This window comes from Alosa pseudoharengus, unplaced genomic scaffold, assembly GCF_046254945.1.
Source record: "Alosa pseudoharengus isolate Yale_2024_CS ecotype anadromous, Long Island Sound unplaced genomic scaffold, YU_APseudo_1.1 YU_APseudo_1.1_scf_8, whole genome shotgun sequence".
NCBI lineage: Eukaryota > Metazoa > Chordata > Actinopteri > Clupeiformes > Clupeidae > Alosa > Alosa pseudoharengus.
Genome location: NW_027468870.1, coordinates 24,513,701 through 24,521,646, shown reverse-complemented (window position 1 = coordinate 24,521,646; position 7,946 = coordinate 24,513,701).

Below are 7,946 nucleotides of genomic sequence, written 5' to 3'. Positions count from 1 at the left end.
AGTACCTAAAACCTCCTTTAGCTTATTGCTTTTCTAAAGAAGGTACTATATATTCATTAGATAATTGTTCTTCTGCAAAAATATAGTTATGGAAAAATATCAGAAGGGTTGCCAAGCAATGCTGAGATGCAGCAGCTCTAACTTTTGTATCAATTCATGTCGCAGTAATATAAAATGAAATGCAGTCAATGTGAGGAGTCGAGTTGGGTTTTACAATGGCATCAAATGTGATTCAGCCAATCACAATCAAGGACTGGAACTATCCGTTTTATGACATGGAGCACCAGATACCCATATGAGTGTGGCCATGTCTTAACATGTGCATGCAGAAGGCAGAGTTTCTTGAATTTCCCCTAGGGATCAATAAAGTATTTATCTATCTATCTATCAGAGAAGTATCGTTGCGCTCAGGTGACAGTTTAGAAGTCCAGGTGCGAACCAATATTGTGAAGAGGCTATAAGTGGTTCGCACTAGGTGACTAGATACAAGTCTTGCAAAAGGAGCAACTTTTTTAATGAAGAGCAAGAGCAGATTGTTTCAGCCATTCGGCTATTCTCAATGCTCGCAGTGAGTTACAGTACATGTGCATGCAGACAGATGCACAGACAGTGTAACTTTGGACTGATCATTTTTGTTTTGTGTCTCTGCCAATGGTCTCCTATGTACAAGGCTTTGGGACATGCAGAGTTGTGCCCCTCCCTTAAGTCAGTCTATCCTTGTCTCTCTGTCCCCTTTCTTTTTCATTTTCACTCTTTCCATCATGCACTCATGACATGCATAGCTCTTCCAAGTAAAAACTCTAAAACGACTACACATCATGCTTATGGTAGCCTATAATATATCATACTTGAAGTCTATTGCTTGTGTGTTTTATATAGAAAAAAAGATTTGAAAGGGTACGTTGCCATTGTAGATGCAATTTCAGAAAACAAAAAAAGAAACTACAATTAATCTCTATTTCTGTTTCTCTCTTACCACACCCACACACACACACACACACACACACCCAGTGCAGTGTGGCCAGTATCAACATGAAATGGAACAGGGTGGACATAGAAAGCCCTGTGCTTGCAAGGGGGGAGAAAGCTTAAATATTCCCAATTTTAAAGTCCTCTTACCCCCTTGGCACCACCTGCCTCCACCCTCTCTTCCACATGCAGCCAGCCCTGTGTTAGGTGCTGTTGGTTGTAGAGGGCGAGGAGGGTGGTGGTGGTTGGGTTGCGTAGGGTGGGGGTGGGGGAAGCTCGGCTGTATGGGGGGATGGGAAAGCATTGATTATAGCTGATAATACAGGGCTTTGATGTGGATAATGCAGTCTCTCTCTTCCTGCGCTAGCGGCTTGCTCTATGCCCCTGAGGCCAGAGAGGATATTGGGTTTACAGACTTCTCTCTCTCTCTCTCTCTTTCTCTCTCTCTTTCTCTAGCACATGCTGTCTCCCTCCCTGTCTCTCTCTGTATTTCTGTCCTTTTTCTGACACTGCTCTCTCTCTCATTCTCTGTTTTTCTCTCATCTCTTGGCCACATACACACTCCCTCCTCTCCTCTCTCTGTCATTTGGTCTGTGTTGGGTTTGTGTTTGCTCTTATGTGTCATGTTTAAATATGTTAGGATGAGCCAGGTTTTTTTCCCTTGTGTAAATCATGTTTTCCATGTTTTCTTTTCTTCCTGTTTCCTGTGTGTGTGTGTGTGTGTGTGTGTGTGTGTGTGTGCGTGTGTGTGTGTGTGTGTGTGTGTGTGTGTGTGTGTGTGTGTGTGTGTGTGTGTGTGTGTGTGTGTGTGTGTGTGTGTGTGTGTGTGTGTGTGTGTGCGTGCGTGCGTGTGCATGCGTGTGAGTGTTGGTGAGTTTGTTTCTGGAATGGCCCTGTATGCCTGTGGAGTGTGTGCTTTTTCCATTCCTCTACCTTATTGATTTATGTGACTGCATGTACAGATGTACAGTGATCCACAAGCCATTGGAATCTCTCTCTCTCTCTCTCTCTCCCTCTCCTGTTTTGTGAGTGTCACTGTTTTGTGTGTACTCTTTAAATCACTGCTGAAACGTTGTTCAGTGTATCCGTATTGCAGTTTTTTAAAGCTCTTAAATCATTGCCCTGTTGATGATAGTGTCATCCATGAAAGCTGGAGCAGCAGGGCAGCCTCCCCCCATCCTCCAGCATGGCCTCTGAGTTCTGTTCAATCCTCCAGCATGGCCTCTGAGTTCTGTTCAATCCTCCAGCATGGCCTCTGAGTTCTGTTCAAGCCTGCAGCATGGCCTGCATTCTGTTCAATCCTCCAGCATGGCCTCTGAGTTCTTTTCAAGCCTGCAGCATGGCCTCTGAGTTCTGTTCAAGCCTGCAGCATGGCCTCTGAGTTCTGTTCAATCCTCCAGCATGGCCTCTGAGTTCTGTTCAAGCCTGCAGCATGGCCTCTGAGTTCTGTTCAATCCTCCAGCATGGCCTCTGAGTTCTATTCAAGCCTGCAGCATGGCCTGCATGGAATTTCTTCTTACACTCCCAAACCTATAGCCACATTAATATACAGGGATAAATACTTTCAGACAAATTACTTTTAGCATTTTTCTCTCTACACCCTTTTTGCCAAAATAAAAAAAAAATCATAGATGGAAATTATTTATAAATAACTGAAATATTGTTCTAATAATGAGAAATGGCCACAAGTTGCACACATGTCCTTGTTTCTCTTGTCCCTCAGCACAGCCCATCATTGTCCGAAGTACATATCCTACTGAAGACATAGAATCAGCCTGTGTTTACTGTAATCAGATACCGAACCGAATAGTTTTGGGCTTTGTTTTCTGGAGTCCTATGAAGACACAAGGCATATTTACAGGACACCACATGCAGAAGGGCCATTTTGTGTGTGTTTGTCTCTCTTTGTGTTTCATTTTTCTGTCTCTGTGTTTCTCTTCCTGTGTCTCCCACAGTGTATGTTATTTGTTTTTATGTGTATGCATGCCGGGTACATGTTTATTGTTTTTGTGTGTTAGAATGTATGTGTTTTGTATAACATTATCCGTTTATTGTTTACACATTGTCAAAGTAAGATTACAAGGTTACTGTGTGTGTGTGTGTGTGTGTGTGTGTGTGCGTGTGTGCGTGTGTGTGTGCGTCTGTCTCTGTGTGTGTCTGTGTGTGGGTGTGGGTGTATGTGTGTGAGTGTGTGTGAGCATGTTGTCCATCTCCCATCACACAGAAAGGAAGCCACTGTGTGGTGGGGTTGCTGCTGGCGTCTGTATGTCTCTCCTCTGTTCCAAACACGTCACTCTTCCCCATGAGATGCAGTCGTGATGACGCCATTAATAGACAATAGACCACATATTAACATGGGAACCTCTGGTTGGAAGTCACTGTCAGTCAGTGGAGTACACTGTATGTCAGCGCACTTTGTGACTGTTGTCTAGGCTACAGTATAGGTTTCCTACTTTAAATAGCTTCTGCAGAGTTGGCAGGTACATGGGTTGGACAGGCACCTTACCCAAGACAGTCTACCTTGAGTAGATTGAGTCCCTTTAACTCATACATTTGCATATTTTATGAATTAATTAACATAAGTATGGTAATTTAATAGCAGCAATGATCACAAATATATATCCCCCAACTTCTTTGGTGAAATATGTATGGAATTTGGAAGCAATGTCCCTTGCTTAAAAGGAATGCTCCTTTCCATCCAGATGACTAGTAATTTTTTTCTGTATTTGCATGACTTATTGACTTATTGACTTGTTCACTGGTTTTAATATCATACAGTAAACAGCACTTTTGGTAAACCTCCGTCATGCTTAAATGAGCTGAATAAATAAAGATTACTTACTTACTCGCCCCCCCTGGCACCTGTAGCTAGGCCTGCCTATCTAGTTCGACTCTGAAAGCAGAGCAGCACAAAGGCCTGGCAGGGGTGCTTTTTCATGGGATCGTGTCCACACACTCTGGCTCTCTGACCCCCATGGTGCCCCGACCCCACCGCAGCCCTCCGCCCACGTTGTCCCCCTCAGTGTTCCACTGTGTCTGTGGCGACTCATGTGTCTGTCACTGCCTGACCTTTGGCCCCGGGTAGGTGTGGCCTTATCTTGACTCTCTGCCCTGGCCCGGTGCTCTCCACCTCTATCTTCACGCCAAGTCACCCCTGCGACTGCCTTTTCACCCCTCTCTGTGCCGAGAGGTGAAGAACTGCTCCGCCTTTCCTTTATCGGCCGGCCGAGCTCTTTTTCTCGTCCCCTCTCTCACCTACAACAGCTATCTGCCCTTGAGACCTCAGAGGTGGCCATCTCTGAATGCTAACTAACCTTTTGGGACCTGAATGAGAGTCAGGCATCTCATCTCTGGTGTTCCCTCCTCCCACTGTCAGAGCCATCACAACTGGGTAGGCCAAGCAGGCATCTGCTGAAAGGGTCCCACTGAGAACGTCTGATTATGTACTTAATCCACTGCAACGACAACTGTATGATCTGATCTGATCTGATCTGAATCTTGAAGCGCACCTATGCTTCAGCGACTGAGAAAAGAAAGTGAAGGCAAGAGTAGGAGTAAAGAAAACATTAGACAGGTACTTTCTAATTATTAATAATAAAAATTTGAAGATTGTAATGATGTGTCGATATGGTTCCGGAAGATGTGGTTGAATGTGATGATGTGGCTCGATGTTGGGCCTTCCAGGTCCCTTTTTGCCAGGGGCCTCTAAAGTGCCTTGAAACGTTCCTGCCCTGTTTCTCTCTGCTTGACTATTAATCATAATTATAAGAAATTTATCTAACCACACCTTCTTTTTAACATTTAACAATTGAACCCAATTTCCCTTACTATCTATCTATTTATCTATCTATCTATCTATCTATCTATCTACAGTATCTATCTATCTCTATCTCCTTGTCTTGTTCTGTGTTTCAGTGACTCAATAAGACATGGTTCTTTCTGTCCCCTTACCCATCCATCATTACTCCTCTTTCTCTCTTCACCATTCCCATCTCTTTCTCCCTCACTCCTTCTCTCTCCCCCTCACTTTCTCTCTCTCTCTCTCTCCCTCTCTTCTGCAGAGAGGTGCTTGCTTGACGGGGGCCTTCTCTTCACTGATGCACTCCTTTGCCATTAATAAAATTTTTATACCGAGTCAGGAAATACATTTCCATCCGGAGCGACTGGAGGCACTCAGACGGACAGGAAATGAGCGCTTGGCAGGCAGCCAGGTCGGCTATTTTCGAGGCCCGGCCAGAGCCAATCAACGAGGGCCCTGGTCAGCTAATGGACCACGGAACCTCCGCTGGAAGATCAGGAACAATTACTCCTGGGGTGGCCAGCAGAGAGAGAGGCCGGGGCTCAGGGCTGGCCAGGCCTGTCCTGTCCTGTGTGATGTGCTCGCTATGTGCATTTTATGTGTGTGTGTGTGTGTGTGTGTGTGTGTGTGTGTGTGTGTGTGTGCATGTGTGAGAAAAAGAGGGTGAGAGAGTATCAACCTAACTCTCTTTCTCTTTCTCTCTCTCTCTCTCTCTCACTGTATTTGATCATTCAAGATACATAATATAGAATCAAATAGTGGAGCAAATGTGAGCAATGGGACAGTACAGTACAGTCTAGTAGATAGAAGGTGAAAGAGAGGCAGAGAGGAAGGGGTGGATGGGGAGAGGAAGGGTACTGGTGTTGACTCTAATTAGATGCAGATGTTGCTGTTCATTAGCTGGCTGGCTCTGGGTGTTGCAGATGAAGGCCGATTTCAGCACTTGTTTTGGAGCGTTGAACTGACTCCCTGCCTGGAGTGGAGTGGGAGCGAGATTTCTGTTAGCACAGCGAGCACAGCAGGTGTGAAGTGTTAAAGTAAGCTGTTTGGGCTGTCTCTGACAGCCGGTGATGAATGGTGGTGAATATTGCTACAGTGGTGTTTTTATGGGTCGGATGTTAGTTAATATCCCAAATCGCACACTTCCCCTGGCATACTAAGCCATGATGGTGCAGTGTGGCCACACTGATAGGCCCTTTATGGAGCACGTTGGGGTTAAGTCCTTTATGAATGCAACAGAAATTAGGTCAGTGCTAACCTGTGGAAACGATTAGCCTTAGTGCAGCTAGGAAGTGTTAAATTACAGTTAATGTGTAAATTAGAGTAAAGTACCCATGGTCATAACCATGGTGTGATCACAACGTGATCATTAAATTAGTATTGTAGCCATAGTGTAGGGGGAAGTTAAACTGCAGTCAAATGTTGTTAATAAACAAAATTGTTTATTAATAAACAACCGTCAAAAGTAAGTGTAATATTTTGTGTTGAGTATGGCATTCATACAGATAGGTATTTACATGTATTGCTGTAATGTGACTTTAATGATAGTTGTTTTTAAATGCTAGCTTTGGTAAAACTATCTAAATAATCATGCTAATAAAGCAGCTGTGAAATTGTGTTGTGTATTGTAGTCTGAAGCCATGTTGGTACTCTGCTGTGTTTGGATGTCAGCGAGTGTGCAGTGAGGATGTGGGGTGACTTCAGCGCGTTATGTAACCTGATAGCCAACCACTCAAGCAGCGGAACTCAGGCCGAGAGCAGGATAGACTGTTTCTCTCCTCACTTTCCTCTATCTTTCTCTCTTCCTATCCCTCTCTCTATCTATCTGTTTCTCTCTCTCTTACACACACACACAAACTCAAACACAAGGTGCCTTTATTGTTGTGACTGCTTATATACGGTGTGGCCAAAGCCTGACTATAGAATAGAGTGGTTGTGATCAGTTTCTACACAACACCAGCTGGTGACCAGGATACGCAATATTACAGGACACTTAAGTAATATTTGGGGGTATTTTGACCCTTAGACATGCACACATAGTGTACACAACCACACACACACACAGACACGTAAATGTACATGTAGACTGTATATTGGTGGGTATAGCAGAATGCTGGCAGAAATGAATGACTTTGTCAGCTGTGTGCTAATCATTAACCAGGCCATTTAACATTGATCGTGACATAGCCCGGAACAGCTTCTCTCTCTCTTTTTTCTCTCTTTCTCCCTCCCTTCCTCCCTCTTTCACTCTCTCCCTCAACCCATTGTGGGCTGAATCAGTCACAATGCCCTGGGCAAGAGTTAGCAAGTCAATCAATCAATCCTGGCATCAAACATACAGTGCACACACACACACTCAAATCCTCCCCACCAACCAGAGACATACAGTACATGTACTTATATTCCGACTGGATTGTTTAGTGGCTATGATGCATGATAGTTAATATACTGTAATAGCAAAATGTTGTAGCATGCTCAGTAGACAGCCATGCTCAGTAGATAGTCTGAATAAATAGTTTAAAATTGTAGCATGATGCACTGAACATTTTTCTTATGGTGTTAAAAATAGTGGAAAATTGTGGTCTACCATATGGTAGATATACCTGAATTTGAAATTATTATTCTGGAAATCTGCAATGGAAAAAGGTGTTACTTCTACCTCGTTATTATTTAAAGTCAGTTCAATGATTGATATGTCTGTGTGTACAGCCATTGTAATTCATATAATTGTGGTCTGCCATAAGAGAAAAATGACCATTCTCTTTGCAACCCTTTAAAGGTCCTATGTGGAGTTATTTTTGGTTAAAAAAAAAAATACTTCATTATAAACATCTGTTTTGACATAATGTCAAAATGCCTTTGTCTTGCCCAGATGTCCACTATGACATGAAATTAAATGCACTTTAGTATGTTAATGTTAGAATGAAAGTATGTCACCATAATCAGCGATTCAGGCCCAAAAAAGACCCAAACATAAATGATCACATTCATCTAATCTTTCCTAACGATCTGCTAGCTGCCTGCCCCATAAGCAGGCCGTCAAAAAAATGCATCTCTGTAGGCAGCCTAGGCTCCGAGATCTGTACACAAAAACAATTGCTACCAACAAGTGTTGGCAACCACTCAAAGGCAAAGTCTTCCAACCAATAACCGACGAGATGCACGTTTAGGAGTTTCA